General features: G+C 37.5%; 1 long non-coding RNA gene across 1 annotated transcript in view; it reads left to right on the forward strand.

Annotated features, from left to right (window-relative positions):
• LOC128311410 (uncharacterized) overlaps positions 1–12685 on the forward strand; it is a 24224-nt gene extending 11539 nt beyond the window's left edge. Inside the window, exon 4 of the long non-coding RNA XR_008289790.1 lies at positions 12514–12685. This is a non-coding gene — a long non-coding RNA (uncharacterized LOC128311410). The remainder of the gene's footprint in view (positions 1–12513) is intronic.
• Positions 12686–21354: the final 8669 nt, after the last annotated feature.

Consider the following 21354-nt stretch of genomic DNA (forward strand, 5'->3'; position numbering starts at 1 on the left):
TATCTTGATGAATACAGTTTTGTAATATAGCTTGAGGTCCAGAATTGTGATGCCTTCAGTTTTGCTTTTCTTTTTCAAGATTGCTTTGGCTATTTGGGGTCCTTTGGGATTCCATACAGATTTTAGGATTGCTTATTCTGGCTCTGTGAAAAATTCTGGTGGTAACTTTTTTAATTGTAGTGTCTCTCAATAGCTTTTAAAAATATTTTAACTTTATTAAAATTTTATTTTAATATTTTATTTATTTTGAGAGAGACAGAGAGACAGAGTGTGAGCAGGGGAGGAACAGAGAGAGAGGGAGACACAGAATCCAAAGCAAGCTCCAGGCTCTGAGCTGTCAGCACAAAGCCCGATGTGGGGCTCGAACCCACAAACTGCAAGATCATAAACTCAGCTGAAGTTGGATGCTTAACTGACTGAGCCACCCAGGCACCCCAAAAAGATTTTTATTTTTAAGTAAACTCTACATCCAATGTGGGGGTGAAACTCACAACCCTAAGATGAAGAGTCATTTGCTCCATTGATGGAGCTAGCCAGGTCTCTCAATGCTAGTGGTATATTGATGGGGATTGCATTAAATGTGTAGATTGCTTTGGGTAGTAGAGACATTTTAACGATTTATTCATCCAGTCCATGAGCATGGAATGTTTGTCCATTTCATTGTGTCATCTTGAAATTTTTAAAAATGTTTATATTGAGAGAGAGAGAGAGAGAGAGAGAGAGAGAGAGAGATACAGAGTGTGAGCAAGGAAGGGGCAGAGAGAGACAGAGATGCAGAATCTGAAGCAGGTTCCAGGCTCTGAGTTGTCAGCACAGAGCCTGATGTGAAGCTCAAATTCATAAGCCATGAGATGATGACTGGAGCCAAAGTCAGATACTTAACTGACCGAGCCACCCAGGCTACCCTCTTTTTGTCAACATAAATTTCTTTCATAAGTCTTTTATAGTTTTCAGAATATAGATCTTTTACCTCTTTGGTTAGGTTTATTCCTATACTTCTTATGGTTTTTTGGTACAATTGAAAATGGGATTGATTCCTGAAATTTCTGTGTCTTCATTATTGGTGTATAGAGATGCAACAGATTTCTGTATGTTGATTTTGTATCCTGCGATTTTACTGAATTCATCAGTTCTAGCAATTTTTGGTGGAGTCTTTCTACATGGAGTATCAACGCATCTGAGAATAGTGAAAGTTTGACTTATTCCTTGCCAATTTGGATGACTTTTATTTTCTTTTGTTGTCTGATTACTGAGGGTCTTTCAGTACTATACTAAATAACAATTTTGAGAGTCGACATCCCAGTCTTGTTCTGACCATAGAGAAAAACCTCTTACTTTTTCCTCATTGAGGTTGATATTAGCACTGGGTCTTTCATAGATTGCCTTTATGATGTTGAGGTATGTTCCCTCTACCCCTACTTTATTGAGGGTATTTTTCAAGAATAGATGCTGTATTGTGTCAAATGATTTTTTTTCTGCATCTATTAAAAAAGCATCTGCCGAGTAGAGGGGGATGGGTCATGGTGTAAGATTCTGAAGCCTTCACTGTGGGTGCTGTGCTGCTCACTGAAATCTATCCATGCTGTTGGTCAGGGTATAAAAATGGTGTCAGCCCCCTCTCTCATACCCAGAGAGGAGCATTTCTACCCACCACTGTTCAGGAAGCCCTCACAGAAGAGTGAATAATCTCCCTTCATGTGTCCCAGAGATCCCAAGATCCTTGCCTTCACCCTGTCTGTGTCTGAGCCATCTGCCCACTCGGCAGCACAGGGCTCCTGTGTTTTATCGCAGACACACTGGGTGGGTTACAAAACTCCAAATTTGAGGGACTTGGTGTGGTGTGGACCTGTGCTGATCCTCTGGAGGAAGATCTCACCATGCTGTGGCTGGTGCTGTTTTGTGCTGGAAGGGCAATCACACAAACATGCAGGGACTTGGAATTTGTGGTGAAGCACAACAGAAAGCTGGCATCTAAGCTACCTGCCCTCAGCAGGTACCTCTGTGTCTATGCTAATGAATGGGGCAGCTCAAAGGCACCCGCCAGCAATTTTGTCCCCTGAGAGGCAGTGCCATCTCTCCAAAATGCACTCCAGGAAGGGTAACTGTCTCTCCCAGTGTGACTCTAGGGATCCTCGGACCACACTCTGCTCCCGGGTTTCTTCCTTCCTTCTCCACCAGAATACCACTATGCCCACAAGCTCCACCCCAGCACACTTCTAAGAACGTCAGACTTTGAGCTCCACTGCTTATAAAAACTTGCAATAATCAGCCCTTCTCATTTTCCCAGTCAATGGTTTTGGGAAAGTGTTTTTCTTGTGCAATCACCTGCACACTGATCTCCGTCTCTCTCTCTCTCTCTCTCTCTCTCTCTCTCTCTCTGATCAGAGCATCCTCACCTCTGTAGCATTCATAATTCTTTTCTCCCCCAAATCACATCTCTACACCTCCTACCTTCCTCAATGTGGCCTCTATTCTCCCCCTAGTTGTGTAGTTTGTTCTCTGTCCTCAGATTGGTTTCCTGGGTATTCAGAATTATTTGATATTTATCTAGCTGTGTTTGAGAAACAAGATAAGCATAGGGTCCCCTACTACTATGCCACCTTGACCCAAACTTCTAGCTAGTAATTGTGAAGTCAGAATTCAAATTCAGGTGAATTTGATTCCAGAGCCTATGCTCTTTTAATTACATTTCAGTTCTTTTAATTTTTATTTTATCAAGTATTTATGCTTTTAAATCTTAGTTCAGAAATTCATTACCAAAATCTCAGCATAATTTTTTTGCTAATATAATTAGTTACATAGAAAGTTAATTATGTTTTATTTCCTGTTTTACAGTTTTAAATTTTCAGTTCTTCCTGGGACATAGTGCCATTTTGACTCCAACTGTGAAATAGCTACGAAATCAATGCTAGTGGAATATAATTATTATTAGCCCAACTATAATTCACAGTAATTTGTTCCACAGATATTCGTAGAGCACTTCTCAGAGCCCAGCCACTGCATTAGTCACTGAGGATACAAATATTTGATTCTGGTTTTTGAGGAACTCACAATCTAGTACAGACATAGGTGTACCTATGTAGTCTGAAATGTGATATAATTGATATATGTTCAAAATAGTATGGAAATCAGGATAAGAAGCAACCAACACTTTATAAAAGTGGGGAGATCAGAAAAGGCTTTACTAAGGAGGTAAAATAGTATAGGAGAGATGGGCATCCCAAGTAAAGAATTATTAATAATTCTATATTTGTTACTTATCTTAAAGAAGTATTTGTTCAGGGAGGAGTTAAGATGGCAGAGAAGTAGTAGGAACTTGAGCTTTCCTCAGCCCTCAAACACAGCTGTATTGAGGTCAGATCACTTGAAACGCCCAGGAAATCGATCTGAGGACTGGCAGAAGGAGTTGGGTTGGAAGGAGACAGCATGGCAGGTGTGAGGTGCATGAAAGTGAATTGGGTCAGAGAACACCTGTGGTGCCATCAAGAGGAGGCAACCCTTTCCAAGAGAGACAAAAGGAAGAGAAAGAGGAGTTGAGTGAGTGTGGCATCACTTTGCACAAGAGGAAAACCTCTCTAGACTACAGACTAGAGAGAGAAGTACTGCATGTCACATGCTTTTTTGCACACAGTGGGGATTTTGAAAGTGCATGACTTTCTCTGGAGCAGAGCTGTGGTGTGCACTCTGGGGAGAAGTAGGGAGCTGGCCTAGGAGTGCATAGCACATTGTAGGGATCTCCAGGGTACACGGGGGAGAATATTCTCCTTCTTGGAGTACTTTTGGAAGAGGGTATATTGCCTCTCCAAGGACACAAGACCGTGTAGGTTCCAACAAGAGGCCTTTTATCAGCAGGCACAGAGGCATACCTAGAGGGAATATAACCTTGTTGCTGCTTTTAGTGGTGCTACACCATTGATACCATGCACTGTGTAGGCGTGGGACTGTTTTTCTGGGACAAAGGACTTCAGACACAGTGTGAAGAGGCTCTAATCTTGAGTAGAGGTGGGTAGGGTCCGCATTGTCCTGGGTCCTTTAAGACTTCAAGTTTTGAATCCCAGCTGAGTGCCAAAGAAAAAATGCAGGAGAGCAGTGGCACAGGGTGAGCTGACTATCCATGCTTTTCTGTGAGAGCTGACTAAACAGCAGGGGTATGAGATCCCCTGTCTGGGGATGGGAGATTGGAGCGCCACCATTTTCTCCCCAACACCAACATGGTGGGACTTCAGAGAGCAGCACAGCAACCCCAAGTGGAGGCGGGACCCACTTAAACCAAACCCCCTGAGCATGGCAACTGCTTATTTACTGGAGCAAGACTGACTCTGAGCCAACACAGCAGACCTCTCTTCCAGAAGACTAGCATAAGCAGCACCTTACATGCACCAAGTATACTGAAAACCAGGTGCTTCAAAATGACACCTGCAGTACTGGTGGGAATAGGACGAGGCTTACTTTTTTTCTCCTTTCTTCTTTTTTTCTTTTAGAATCAGGCATATAATTTCTTATTTGTTTCATTTCATTTTCTCTTTTTCTTTTTGGATCAGACTTCAATTTTTTTTCTTTCTTTTTAATTAGAATCAGTCTTATAGTTTTTTGATTCTCTGTTTTTTTAATTCCCTTTACTTTTACCTTTTTTTGGGATTAGGCTTCCCCCCCTTTTTCCAGGCTTATTCTAACCAACAAACCAAAGCACACCTAGATAAAGCTCCATACCTTCCACACTGCAATCAAGGAGGGGCTCTGCAGAGGAGTGACAGTAGAAACGAGTAGCCAAAACAAAACAGAGTTCACACAGCATACACAAGAAACACTTACTGAAATGCCAGGCCCTGGACAGTGTATAACCCCTTTTTAATAGAGCATTACTCTCAGGTGCAAGAAGCATAACAAGCTTTTAAAACACAAAAAAGACAGAAACTTAACCAAAATGAGAAGTTGGAGGCATTCTCCATAAAAAAAAAAATGTCAAGAAGAAATCACAGCCAAGGACTTGCTCAAAAAAGATATAAGCAATATATCTTACAAGAATTTAAAACAACAGTCATAAGACTACTAGCTAGGCTTGAGGAAAGCATAGAAGACACCAGAGAAACCCTCGCTCCAGAGATCAAAGACCTAAAAGCTAGTCAGGCATAAATTAAAAAAATGTTGTAACAGATGCAAACCTGACTGTATATAGTAAAAGTGAGGATTGAAGAAGCATAGGAAAGGGTGGTTAATATAGAAGATAAAATTATGGAAAATAATTAAGCTGAAAAGAGGGGAAGAGAAGTATTAGATCATGAGGGGAGACTTAGGGAACTTAGTGATTCCATTAAATGAAACAATATCTGTATTATAGGAGTCCCAATAGAAGAATAGTGGGAAAATGGGGAAGAAGGTTTATTTGAACAAATTATAGCTGAAAGCTTCCTTAATCTGGGGAAGGGAACAGACATTCAAGTCCAAGAGGCACAGAGAACTCCTCTCAAAATCAACAATAACAGACCAACACCATGACATATCATAGTGAAACTTGCAAAATACAAGATGAAGAGAGGGTTCTGAAAGCAGTTAGGAACAAAAAGTTCTAAAGCTACAAGGGTAGACATATAAGGTTAGCAGCAGACCTGTTCACTGAAATCTGGCAGGCAAGGAAGGAGTGGTAGAATATATTCAACGTGCTGAATCAGATAAAGATGCAGCCATGCATCCTTTATCCAGCAAGGCTGTTATTCAGAATAGGGGAAGAGATAAAAAGTTTCCAAGACAAAAAACAAACAAACTAACTAAAGGGGTTCATGATCACTAAATCAGCCCTATAAGAAATTTTTAGGGGGACTCTCTGGAGGAAAAAAATAAAGATCAAAGCAACAAAGACTACAAAGGACCAGATAACATCACCAGAAACACCAACTCTACAGGTGACAGAATGGCACTAAATTCATATCTTTCAATAATCACTCAGAATGTAAATGGACTAAATGCTCCAAACAAAAGACATAAGGTAGCATAATGGATTAAAAAAAAACACCCAAGATCCATTTATATGCTGCCTACAAAAGACTTATTACAGACCTAAAGACACATGCAGATTGAAAGTGAGGGGATGGAGAAACTTCTATCATGCTAATGGATGTCAAAAGAAAGCTGGAGTAGCCATACTTATATGAGATAAACTAGATTTTTAAAAAATATTTATTTATTTTGAAAAGAGAGTGAGAGTGAGTGCATAAACAGGCAAGGAGCAGAGAGAGAGGGAGTGAGAGAATACCAAGCAAGCTCTGCCCTGTCAGCACAGAGTCCAATGCTGACACCAACTCAAACTCACCAACCGTGAGATCATGATCTGAGCCGAAGTCATACACTTAATTGGCTGAGTCACCCAGGCACCCCTTCTTTTCTGAAATCAAGAGTCGAATGCTTAACCAACTGATCTACCCATGTGCCCTGATATAAACTAGATTTGCAAACAAAGACTGTAGCAAGAGGTGAAGAAGGGCATTATATCATAATTAAGGGGTCTATCCATCAAGAAGATCTAACAACTGTAAATATTTATGTGCCCAAATTGGAGCACACAAATATATGTTTATTAATAACAAACATGAAGAAGCTCATTGATAATAATACAATAATACTAGGGGATTTTAATACCCCTCCTTTACAACAAGGGCCAGATCATCTAAGAAAATCAACAAGGAAACAGTGGCTTTGAGACACACACTGGACCAGATGAACTTAACATATATTCAGATTTCACCCTAAAACACCTGAATGCACATTTTTCTCAAGTGCACATGGAACATTCTCCAGAATAGATCACATAATTGGTCACAAATCAGCCCTCAATAGGTACAAAAAATCAAGATCATACCATGCATGTTTTCAGAAAACAATGCTATGAAACTTGAAGTCAAACACAAGGAAAAATGTGGAAGGCCCTCAAATACATGGAGGTTAAAGAGCATCCTACTAAAGAATGAATGGGTTAACCAGGAAATTGAAGAAGAGATAAAAAAAAAAGTACATGGAAGCAACTGAAAATTAAAACATGACAATTCAAACCCTTTGGGATGCCACAAAGGCAGTCTTTGGAAGTATATTGCAATCCAGGCCCATTTCAAGAAACATGAAAGGCCCTGAATACACAATATAACCTTATGCCTAAAGGAGCTATAAAAGGCACAGCAAATAAAGCCTAAAGACAGAAGAAGGGAAATAATAAAGATTAGAGCAGAAATAAATTATATAGAAAAAAACAAAAAAGCAGAACAAAACATGAAATTAAGGTCTGGTTCTTTGAAAGAATTAACAAAATTGATAAACCCCTATCCAGACTTACCAAAAAGAAAAGAGAAAGAACCCAAATAGATAAAATCCTGAATGAATGTGATCACAACCAAAAACACAGAAATACAAACACTGATAAGAGAATACAATGAAAAATTATATGCCAACGAACTGGGAAATCTGGAAGAAATGGTCAAATTTTTAGAAATATACAAACTACCAAAATTGAAATAGGAAAAAATAGATAATTTGAGCAGACCCATAACCAGCAAAGATATTGAATCAGTAATCAAATATCTCCCAATAAACAAGATTCCTGGGCCAGATGGCTTCCCAGGGGAATTCTATCAGCTATTTAAAGAAAAGTTAATATCTATCTTTGAAAATTATTTCAAAAACTATAAATGGAAAGAAATCTTCCAAACTCATTTGATGAGTCACCTTGATTCCAAAACTGAAGACCCCACCAAAAAGGAGAATTACAGGCCAATATCCCTGATAAATTTGTATGCAAATATTCTCAACAAAATACTAACAAATCAAATCTAATAGTACATTAAAACATCACCATGATCACGTGGGATTCATTCCTGTGCTGAAGGGCTAGTTTGGTATTCACTAATCAATCAATGTGATACACCACATTAATAGAATAAAGGATAAGAAATATATGATCTTCTCAATAGACACCAGGAAAGCATTTGACAAAATAAAGTATCCTTTATTGGTAAAAACCCCCATGAAAGTAGGGATAGAAGAACTATACCTCAACATCATAAAGGCCATATGCCAAATCCCCACAATTAATATCATCCTCAATGGGAAAAACCTGAGAGCTTACCCCGTAAGTTCAGGAACATGACAGGGTTGTCCATACTCACAACAGTTGTTCCACATCATACTTGAACTCCTAGCCTCAGCAGACAACATAAAGAAATAAAAATTGAAAAGGAAGGAGTCAAACATTTACACTTTCAGAGGACATGATACTCTACATGGAAAACCAGAAATATTTCACCAAAAACTTCTAGAACTGATACATGAATTTAGCAGTCTTAGATATCAAATCAGTGTACAGAAATCAGTTGCATTTCTATACACGAATAATGAAGCAGCAGAAAAAGAAATCACAGAATTGATCCCATATACAATTGCACCGAAAACCATAAGATACCTAGGAATAAACCCAACCAAAGGGGTAAAATATATATATATTGAAAACTATAGAAAGCTTATAAAAGAAATTGAAGAACACACTAAGAAATGGAAAACCATTCCATGCTCATGGATTGGAAGAACAAATATTGTTAAAATGTCTATACTATCCAAAGCAATCTACAAATTCAGTGCAATCATTATCAAAATATCACCAGCATTCTTCACAGAGCTAGAACATACAATTCTAAAAATTGTATGAAACCACCAAAGACCCCAAATAGCCAAAGTAATGTTGAAAAAGAACACCAAAGTTGAAGGCATCACAATTCCAGACTTTGACCTTTATTACAAAGCTGTAATTCTCAAGACAGTATGGTATTAGCACAAAAACAGACACATAGATCAATGGAATAGAATAGAGAACCCAGAAATGGACCCACAAGTATATGGCCAACTAATCATCAAGAAAGCAGGAATGAGTATCCAATGGAAAAAAGACAGTCTCTTCAGCAAATGGTGCTGGGAGAACAGGACAGCAACATGCAGAAGAATGAACCTGGACCATTTTATTACACCATACACAAATATAAATTCAAAATGGATGAAAGACCTAAGTGTGAGACAGGAGACCATCAAAATCCTAGAGGAGAAAACAGGCAGCAACCTGTATGACCTTCTGCAACAACTTCTTACTTGACATGTCTCCAGAGGCAAGGGAAATAAAAGAAAAAAATGAACTATTGCGACCTCATCAAGATAAAAAGCTTCTGCACAGAGAAGGAAGTAATGAACAAAAAAGTAAGAGGCAACTTACAGAATGGGAGAAAGTATTTTCAAATTACATATAGAATAGATTGGTATCAAAAATCTATAAAGAACATAGCAAACTCAACACCAAAAATACAAATAATCCAGTGAAGAAATGGGTAGAAGACATGAATAGATATTTTTCCCAAAAAGACTTACAGATGGCCAACAGACACATGAAAAGATGCTCAACATCACTGATCATCAGGGAAATGAATATCCAAACTACAATGAGATACCACCTCACTCCTGTCAGAATGGGTAAAATCAATAACACAAGAAACCACAAGTATTGGTGTGAATTGGGAAAGGGGAACCCTCTTTCAGTGCTGGTAGGGTGCAAACTGGTGCAGACACTCTGGAAAACAGAATAAGGGTTCCTGGAAAAGTTAAAAGTAGAACTATACTACAATCCAGCAATTGTACTACTAGATATTTACCCCCCCCCCAACTCTTAGACATTTTAAAAAATTATGTTAAATCTACTCTCCTTGTGCTCTATAAATGGAACAGCAAAGCCTGAATGACAGCACATTTGTTGACAACATAGTTTACTGAATGTTGAAGCCCACTATTGACACCTACTTCTGAGAAAAAGATACCTTTCAAAATATGACTGCCCATTGACAATGCACCTGGTCATCCAAGAGCTCTGATGGAGATGTACAATGATATTAAAATTGTTTTTCATGTCTACTGTCACAGCATCCATTCTGCAGTTCATGGATGAAGGAGTAAGTTCAACTTTTAAGTTTTATTATTTAAGGAATACATTTTGTAAAGCTATAGCTTCCCTAGATAGTAATTTCTTTGATGGATCTGTGCAGTTAATTGATAACCTTCTGGAAAAGATTTACCATTCTAGATATTATTAAGAATACTTGTGATTCATAGGAAGAGATCAAAATACCAACATTAACAGGAGATTGGAAGAAGTTGATTCCAACCATTATGGATGATTTTGAGGGGTTCAAAACCTCAGTGGAGGAAGTAACTGCAGAAATGGTGGAAATAGCAAATGAACTAAAATTAGAAGTGAAGCATGAATACATGACTGAGTGGCTGCAATTTCTTAACAAAACTTTAATGGATAAGTAATTGCTTCTTATGGATGGGAAAATAAAGTAGTTTCTTGACATAGAATCTACTCCTGGTGAAGATGTTGTAAATATTGTTTAAATGACAACAAAGGATTTAACATATTATCTCAACTTAATTGATAAAACAGGGACAGGGTTTGATAGGATTGACTCCAAATTTGAAGAAAGTTCTATAGTGGGTAAAATGCTATCAAACAGTATCACATTCTATAGAGAAATAGTTCTTGGAAGGAAGAGTCAGTCAATGGAGCAAACTTGTTTTCTTATTTTAAGAAATTGCCACAGCCATGTCCTCAGCCTTCAGCAACCACCATTCTGATCAGTCAACAGCCATCAACTTTGAGTCAAGACCCTCCACTGGCAAAAAGATTATTACTGAAAGCTCAGATTATGGTTAGCATATTTTAGCAGTAAAGTATTTTTAAATTAAGACATATATTTTTTAGACATAATACTATTGCACACTTAATAGGTTGCAGCATAGTGTAAAAATAAGTTTTATATGCACTTGGAAGCCAAAGAGTTCAGTTGACTTGCTTTATTGCAATATTTATTTTATCGCAGTGGTCTGGAACCATACCTGCAGCGTGTCTATTGTATGTCTGTACATGGTTTGCTTCTTTAGTTTCTTCCCAAAGAAGATATATTTATCTATATTATATTTATCTATATTTAGTTAAATATAACTTTCCCAAGGAGACCTTCTCTGATGACCACATTTAAAGCTAATCTCCATAACCCTTCTTCTTTCTTTATTTATCTCCATAGCACTTATTAGTTTCTAATATGCTATTTAATTTACTTATTTCTTTTCTTATTTTCTGTCCTCCAAGCTATTATGTAAGCCTCATAGGGAAAATATTTTTGTCTGTTTTGATTACCACTGCACCCCCAAGTGCAGTGCACCACTGCACCCCTATTCAACAAGTAAATTAACAGGTATCTCCCTTGCACTTTCTTCTGAGAAGACTTCTCTGTAGATTGACTTTTTCTTGGGCACTCTGGCTGTCCATGTGATTGATAAAGCAGACACACCTGGAAAGTTTATGATTATTGACATTTTCAGGAGGCACACATGCTAATAGTAGCTCAGCAGTAGTTCAGGATGCTCCAGATGATAGTTTAGTTATGGGCCTAGACCATTTGAGCTTAAATGCCAACATTGGTATGATTAGCCCTATATAAATTTCTACCCTAACAAGTTCTAATGGATGATAGGTCTCAGTAGCAGATGTCCATTACATGTGTTAAGTCTTGCTGAAGCTTGGAGTGAATCTGGGCCTACTGGACCATTAATGATTTCCCCATTACCCTGAAATCTGTCATTATGTGGGTCTATAGGTAGGTTATATTGGCAGCCAAGATTTCCCTGACATAAGACACAGCTAGAGGAAGATAACCTGGCTGATTTTTATCATTATTAGATAGCTGCAGAATTTCTTGCTGGTGGGCCTGGCACACATAAAATGGCTGACTTTTCATGCAGGTCCATTTACTCGTTATTTCTGGTGATAGATTGAACCAGGATGGCTAGGAGATGGATCTAAGTGTCCAGGTAGCCTTTCAGTTATACACACAGGTCCAAACTTCCAGCCTTAGCTATCTAAATCAGTTTTCCACATGAAAGAGTGGAAAACCTTTTTTGAAATATTATGTTCAGGGAAGCATTATTCCATAGTGTATCCTTTCCAGCAACTGGAACTCTTCCACAGTGTCTGCTTCCTTCTCTGGAAGTATTGGCATCTCCTCATAAGCAAGAAGTCACATACCATCCAGGGTGCTAATCTAACATAGGTTTGGCATAAGGCATGACTTTTTTTGAGTGTACAGAATGATCTATTTTTATATTATTCTTTCAGCAGGATATCTAAAATGTTCTGTCTTGATAAGAAGTGTGAGGCCTGAGTTTTCATGGAGTTATATAAAGGACTTCATCAACTGACCCAGATATCAGAAACTGTTTTTAAAAGGTTCTAGATACTCAAACAATTATGTAGATATGGAGCCTTGATGTATAAGAGTAAGACCTTTGATTACAGAGCCAATAGTTCTGTAATTGTTTTCCTCCAAAAAATTAATGGAAGAACTTCAGGATTACTGTCAGATCATCTATGTCCATATGTGTAGTGCTTCTGGAGCTATGGGTTTCATATAATTATCGTCATGTCTTATACTTCAGGTTGTGGAGATTCCAGCGAGAGTGCCAACTGGAGGGTCTTGCGTTTAGGATGAACCAAGGGTGACCTGAGGTAGAGGGAGAATTCGAATAGTGTTCAAGGTGGTAAGCAAAGATTCTAGGATAATTTTGCTTTCATGGTTATTATCTAACTCACTTTTGAAATGCTATCAGTTTTAAGAGTTTAAAAAGTGTATTTATGATAAAAGCACAACTTTTAGTATATGAATTAAAAAGTGGCACTTTTCCTTTGTTATAAAACATATCCTACAGAATATTCATTTTTGAAATGTATACAGTGTATACAAATGTTGAATCATTATGTTGCACACATGATCAATAGACTATTGTATGTATTATTTTAACAATATTAAAAATCACTGAGAAAGTCTAAAGTTTTATCATCAAATTTTAATTCAATGCATTTTTATGTTGTCTGACTGACATCAATTTGTTGCCTGATGGAAGTAAAGCTCAGTCCAAGATAATAAGAGCAAAGATACAATCAGAAAGATGATTGTTTGAGTTTACTTCTCTTCCCTCTAATTTTGCCTTTGAAAATGGCATTTTCAAATCAGACCCATCCCTTTACTCTTACTACCTCCAATACTGTGTAACTATGTTATCCTATCTTTGTTATATTTTGTCAACCTAAGAACTGAGAATTCTTTGTCCACTTATCTTAACTTGGGTCTATAATGTTCGCTATTTCATTATGAATGCCTATCATTCTTTTTTTATGTGATATTCTTTCTCTTTCCTTTTGCTCAAGGTCAATGCCTAATTTCTGGATTGCCCCATTATCTATTTCACTTCCTCAAAACAACCAGCAATTTTGTCAGAAAGCTAAAGTCATGTGCAATATTGAACAAAGGTGGATTAGGGGAAATGGGAGAGTAGGGTGGCATCTGTTTTTTCTTTCTAATATTGAAGATGGGGGATTGAGGTTTTCAGAGAACCACTGGCTTTATAATAGGGAACACCTCTGGAACCCCTGTTTATTTATAAAGAAACTATAAGATAAGCTCCCCTAAGGTTTGAGATTTTTTTCAGTTTTATTTACTGATGTATCCAAGAGCCTACAATAGTTCCTCCATATAATAGGTACTTAATATAAAATTTTATCAAATGATTAAATCAATTCTTCTTTTTTCTGGGAGAGCTTTATATAGTGGAAAGATCATTGGCTCTGAATTTTTCCTTTATATGACATTAAACATTGGAATTGCGTAAGAATATAGTTATGGACTACTTCCTCTTCTAAGTCTATATTATGTCCTTAGCTGTTACATTACACTCCTAAGGCTTCAGTTACCATCTATGAAATGATAACATCTACATGTCTAGTTTTACTTCCAATTCCATATATTTAATGACCTACTTGACACATCTGCTTGAGTGACCCATGGACACCTTAAAATATCATATTTAAAATTGAGGTCATTATATTTCCTCCATATTAGCCACTGAGATGAGTTGAATTAACACTGTTGTTGTGTACATGGCATTCATTGAGCCTAATTTTAGTCTTTTTAAATCCTAGTATATTATTTCCAACAGCAGACTGATGATATATCAGTTTTCAGTTTTAATAAACAAAACTCTATTTCTTATGCACACTAGTTCACCAGAATTAAAGATAAACAGAAACAAAAAAACTCTGTGAAACCTAAAAAAAAAAATGATTAAATAAGCAAAAAGCAGAATCAGACCTATAAATACAAAAACAAACTGATGGGTATGTGGGGGGTGGGGTGGGAGGATGGACAAAATGTTAAAGGTGAGTAGAAGATACAGTATTGAAATTATGGAATTAATAAGTCACAGGAATAAAGGGCAAAATTTAAGGAATATAGTCAATATTGTAATAGTATTGTATGGTGACAGATGGTAGCTACACTTGTGGTGAGCATAACATAACATATAAACTTGTCAAATCACTATGCTGTACCCCTAAAATAATGTAATATTGTGTGTGTCAACCATACTTAATTTTAAAAAAAAAGTATGACAAGTGAAAAAAAGAAAAAAACAACAACCACAAACCTCTCAATCTCTATTCTTCCTATCATCTTAGAAAATTCCAAGTTTAAGGTCTGAGTTAACTTAATTTTGAGTTTGATAGCTATTCAAGTTCTAAGATGTAGAAGAAGAATGTTGGGAAGGAAGATAGAAATTTAAGCTATGATACAGTATCTATGTAAATGAAGGGGTATATAAAGGAAATAGCTCACTATAACTTTGAATGACTCAAGGAAACGTTAGGGTCAAACATCATGGTCAGGAGTTTTCAACATCAACATTGGCACTACTGACATTTTGAACAAATAATTCTGTGTTTTGGGTGGGGAAGGACTTCCATGGACATTGTATAATGTTTAGTAGCACCCTTGCCCTCTACCCAAAAGACATACCTACCATTTTGACAAAAAAAAATGTCTTCAGACATTTCTAATTGTCCCCTGAGTGACAAAGTTTTCCTCCATTGATAGCTATTGATCTAGGAGGTTTGGTTTATCAGAGATTAATTATCTCAGAAATCATATTGAAGAACTATCAACTAATGGAATCATGAAATCCTTCTGTCCATATACCTTACCAATTATGATAATGAGAAAATGTCTGAAAATTATGAATGGACATGTGTTATCATAGTCACAGTTATTATGACCAAATACAAGTCAGTATCGCTTATTAGGAAACCAGTAAATTACTTAGTAATATTTGTAGAACATGAATTATGAAACCCCAATAATTGGTGAAGGTAAAGTTTTAAGAGGGTACTTTAGAGAAAAAGAGAAGACTCTGCCACCTCATAACATCTAATAGGAAGGTGATGGATTATATGAACTACCTAGAAATATTGGTGGTTCTAAATGACAGCATTGCCTTTTTCAAAACACTGGAAGAACATGGATGCTAGCTATTTAATGTCTCAAGCAACCTGAGAATAGTGTATCTGAACAGATATCTAGAAAAGCCCTAGTTCTGTGATGATGCTATTAAAGAGGGAATCGTGAAAAGAAGAATCTCAAAGAAGTCCAGCCAACAGTTTACACATTTTTGGCCTCAGCCAACCCAACTGCATGAGCAACAAAATCCCAAATAGTCATTTCTGTATTATTGCTGGCACTGATACCTAGGATACCATACCTTGCCTTGGCTTTTACTGTCTCCAACCTTTTGCTTATCTCAGATAAGAGACTGAATAATACTTTCACATTAGATGTTACTAGAAATAAGTGGGTGGTAAATTTTTTAGATTATAATTTAAAGGTTTCAGTCTATGCTACAGGGACATGATTAGCAACAAAAATATGCCATCTCAGGTATTCAACCTATAAGAAAAGGAAACTATCCCTATGGAGGAATATAGGTCTATTTGGAATTACCAGAGTACCTGATACCCTCTTTTAGCAAACGTGTCTGAAAACTTGTGCATGCCTCCAGGAAATATCTGTAGTAGCTATGTTGTGCTACATAAATCCATGTTGCTTCAATTTACAGGGTAAAGGAAAGATATAGACCATGATCACTGAAAGAAAATTTCCATCCAGATGAGAGGATTGGTGACTTCTATGACAAATATTTTTGTGTCTAGTATCCACAGTCTGAAATAGGTTTTATGGCTCTATCCATAAGCATGTATATATATATATATATATATATATATATATATATATGTATATATATATATATATATACACACACACACACACACATACACACACACACATAAATATGTAATTGAAACAAAAGTTTCGTAAAATAATTATTTTTTCTAAATGACTTATGTTCTTATATGCCTTTCTCCACCCTATTCTACATAATTTTACAAAAATGCTATTTGTGACACAATGATTTGATCTCACTACTTAATAGGCTATGATCTGCTGTTTCAAAAATATCCTAAGGGAGGGGCTAAGATGATGAAGTAGTAGGAGGACCCTAGACTTGCCTCCTCCCTCAAACACAGCTAGATATATATTAAATCATTCTTAATACCCAAGAAATTGATCTGAGGACTGACAGAACAAACTGCACTAGAGGGAAAGAAGAGGGTACTTCGAGGAAGGTAGGAAGTACAGAGATGTGGTTTGGAGGATAAACGGATCACAGGTACTGTGGAGGGAAGGGAGTGCTGGTCATGGACAAGAGACAAGAAAGAAAGGAACACACAGGGGATAGCACAAGGAAAACACTTCCCCAAAGCCATTGACTGGAAAAATGAGACAGGCAGATTTTCATGAGGTTTTACAACCAGTTGTGCTCAACTACTGGTTTTAGAGGTCCATAGCATGGCTGGTTTGGAGCCCTCTGGGCACTATAGTGCTCCCGTGGAGAAGGAGGACAGATATCCTAGGGACAGACAGCATGATCTGAGGATCCTCTGGGATTCACTGGGAGAGATGGTACCCCCTGTTTGGAGCGTATCTGAGAGAGGTGGCATTGCCTCTCCAGGGACAAAAGAGCCAGCTGCTGCCATTTCCCTCCAACACTCCTCAACATAGATGCAGAGACACCTGCTGAGGGTGGCTAAACTAGACACTGGCTCTTTGCTGTACTTTACTCTAAACTCAATGCCCTGTGCTTGTGTGACTGCCATTCTTGAAAAAAGCTGAATCATTCACAGAGTGGCGAGACCCTTATCCAGAGGACCAGCACAGGTTGGTGCCATGCCAGATCCCTAAAGTTTGGAGTTTTAAAACTCAGCTGACCTGCCTGCAATAGAGCCCAATGTGTGTTGTGCTGCCCAGTGGATAGGTGACTGGGGTACATACGGGGTGAAGGCAATGATCTGAGGGACACCTGGGATACATAAGGGGTGATTGTTGGCTCATCTGGTGGGGCTTTCCAGACAGTGGTGGGCAGAAACTCCCCTCTCTAGGGACAAGGGAGTTGGCTTATGCCATTTCTTTCCCGTGCCACCATTCCTGAGCATAAACTAACTTCAGTAAGCAGCACAGTGCCACACTGGTTGCCTGAACCACTTAAACCAAGTCCTGCCCCACCGTGCTCTGCTGGTGCTATTTTTCTTACAAAAGTGAGCCTGAGAACCATCAGAGTGGCCCTCTCTTCCAGAAGACCAGCACAAACCCTCTGAATGCACCACATCTACTGACAAGAGTTCTACAAAGCTTCAGCTCTAGTGGAAATAGCATCAGGCCTTCTTTTAACAAGCAGACCAGAGCACACATACTTAAAACTTGCCAAATTCTGCCAAGGTCCAAACATTCTGCCCTGTAGGGAAGGAAGAACTCTGCAGAAGACTGACCTAAGAGAAAGAGCAGCCAAAACACAGCAGCAGAGTGCACATATGATACACTAGAGACACTTCCTGAAGTTCCAGGCCCTGGACAGTATATGACCTCTTTTTCCTAGAGCAATTACTCTCAGGATCAGGAAACATAACAGGTGTGTTTAACACAGAGAAAAAGATAGAGATCTAGACAAAATGCCAGGACTGTGGATTTCATCCCAAAGAAAGAATAAGAAAAGGTCACAGCTAGGGATCTAATTGAAATACATATAATATGCCTGAAACTGAATTTAAAACACCAATCAAAAGGATACTAGCTGGGCTTAATAAAAGCATAGAAGACATGAGGCAGTCCCTAAGCACACAGAAAAAAGAGTTGAAAACTAGACATGCCAAAATGAAAAATTCAATAACTGAGATGGGAAGCCAACTGGATATAATAACCACAAGGATGGAAGAAGCAGAGGAATGAATAAGTGATATAGAAGATAAAAATTATGTAAAGTAATGAAGTTGAAAAGAAGAGGGAAAGAACAATATTGGATCAGAAATACAGATGTAGGTAACTTAGCGACTCTATAGTGCATAATAGCATTCATATAATGAGTCCCAGAAGAAAAACAGTAGGAAAAAGAGGTAAGTTTATTTGAGGAAATTATAGCTGAAACATCCCTAATCTGGGCAAGGAAACATATATTCAGTGAGCAACACAGCACGCACAGTGGAAGCTGGAGTCACTTACACCAAGCCCTGCCCAATAGCACCCTGCAGGGGCATCTTTACAAGGGCAAGTCAGCCTGTGAAATGGTGTAGCAGGTCCATCTCCCAGAAGACCAGCACAAACCCCTCGCACACATAAGTCTACTGATTATAGAGTGCTGCAAAGCTTCAGCTCTAGGGGATACAAGATCTAGCCTTTTCTAACAAACAGGCCAAAACACACCTTGTTAAAACCCACCACACACTGGACCAGGTCCAAATACTTCCCACTGCAGGCAAGAAGAAACTTTGTAGAGGACTGATTGGAAGGAAAGAACAACCAAAACACAGTAGCAGAGTGCACACAGCATACACAAAAAGAACTTCCTGAAGTGCCAGGCTCTGGAGAGTATATGACCTCTTCTTAATATAACCATCACACTCAGGAGCAGAAAATGTAACAGGTTTTCCTAACACACAGAAGAAAGAGGTGTAGGCAAAATAACAAGGCATAGGAATTCATCCCAAACGAAAGAACAAGAAGAGGTCATGACCAGGGACCTAATCAAAACAGATATAAGTAATATGCCTGAACCAGAATTTAAAAGAATAAACATATGGATACTAACTAGGCTTGAGAAAAGCATACAGACACTAGGAAGATATAAACAAACTAAAAGCTAGTACAAAATATAAAATGCTACAATCAAGATTCAAAGCCAATTGGGTGTATTGACAACAGGGATGGAAAAAGCAGAGGAACAAATCAGTGATATAGAAGATAAAATTATGGACAATAATGAAGCAAACAAGAAGAGGGAAAGAAAAATATTGGATCATGAATGTAGACTTAGAGAACTCTTAACCCATAAATCATAACATTCCTACCACAGGAATTCCAGAAGAGACAGGAAAAAGGACAGACATTTTATTTGAGCAAATTATAGATGAAAACTTTCCTAACCTGAGGAAGGAAATAGACAAGATGCAAGAGGTACAGAAAGCTACTATCAAAATCAACACAAACTGGCTAACACCAAGATGTGTCATAGTAAATTTACATAATGCACAGACAAGGAAAGAATCCTGAAAGCAGTAAGGGGAAAAAGTCTTTAACCTACAAGGGATGACAAAGTTTGCAGCAGATATCCCCACAGAAACCTGGTAGGCCAGAAGGGAGTGGCATGATATATTCAATGTGCTGAAAAGGAAAATATGCAGCCAAGAATACTTTATCCACCAAGGCAGTCATTCAGAGTAGGAGAGCTAAAGAGTTTCCCAGATGAAAACTGAAGGAGTAGGTGAACAGTAAACCAGCCCTGGAAGAAATATTAAAGGGGCCTCTTAGAATGGGAAAGAAGAACCAAAAGAAAAAAAGACTAGAAAGGAACATAAAATATCTCCAGAAACACCAACTTTATAAGTAATATAATAGCACTAAATTCATATCTATTAATAATCACTCTAAATATAAATGGGCTAAGTGTTCCAATGAAAAGACATAGTACATCCAAATATATAAAAAAGACCCAAAATATATGCTGCTTACAAGAGACTCCTTTTAGACTAAAGGACACCTGCAAATTGAAAGTGAGGAAATTGAGAATAATTTATTATGCTAAGGGACATCAAAAGAAAGCTGAAGTAGCCATATTTATATTAGACAAACTAGAATTTAAAACAGAGCCTATAATAGATTAAGAAGGGAACTGTATCATAATTAAGGGATCTACCCAACAAGATCTAAAAATTGTAAATATTTACACCCCCATGTGGGAGGATCCAAATATATAAATTAATTAATAACAAACACAAAGAAACATTGATAATACAATAATAGTGGAGGACTTAACACCCCACCTACATCAATAGGCAGATCATCTAAGCAGGAAATCACAAGGAAACAATGACTTTGAATGACACACTGGACCAGATGGAATTAAGAGATTTATATAGAGCATTTCATCATAAAGCAACAGAATACAAATTCTTTTCAAGGGCTCATGGGACGTTCTCCAGGATAGGTCACATACTGGGTCACACATCAGGCCTCAAGAAGTACAAAAAGATTGAGATCATACCGGGCATATTTTCAGATCACAACACTGTGAACTTGAAGACAATCACAAGAAAAAATTTGGAAAAACCACAAATATGTGGAGGTTAAAGAACATTTTACTAAACAGTGAATAGGTTAACCCAAAAATTAAAGAAGAAATTAAAAAAATATATGGAAGCAAATGAAAATGAAAATATGACCATCCAGAACCTGTGGATGCAGCAAAGACAGTCCTAGGAGAGAAGTATATTACAATACAGGCCTACTTTGAGAAATCGGAAAAATATCAAATACATAGCCTAACCTTACACCTAAAGGATCTAGAAAGTAATAACAAATAAAGCCTAAAGCCAGCAGAAGGGAAATAATAAAGATTGGAGGAGAAATAAGTAATATAGAAACAAACAAACAAAAACAGTAGAACAGATCAACAAAAGTAAGAGCTGGTTCTTTGAAGGAATTAATAAAATTGATAACCCCCTATCCAGACTTATCAAAAAGAAAATAGAAAGGATACAAATAAATAAAACCATGAGTGAAAGAGGAGAGATCACAGCCAACATCACAGAAATACACAGAAATACAAGCAATTATGAGAGAATATTATATGGCAACAGACTGGGCAATGGGGAAGAAATTGGCAAATTCCTAGAAACATACAAGGTACCACAAGAGAAACAGGAATAAATAGATAATTTGAATAGACTTAACTAGCAAAGAAATTGAATCAGTAATTAAAAAATCTCCCAAGAAACAAAAGTCCAGGGATAGATGGGTACCCAGAGGAATTCTACCAGATATTACAAGAAGATGTAATACCTATTCT

The sequence above is a fragment of the Acinonyx jubatus genome, chromosome X (assembly GCF_027475565.1).
Source record: "Acinonyx jubatus isolate Ajub_Pintada_27869175 chromosome X, VMU_Ajub_asm_v1.0, whole genome shotgun sequence".
NCBI lineage: Eukaryota > Metazoa > Chordata > Mammalia > Carnivora > Felidae > Acinonyx > Acinonyx jubatus.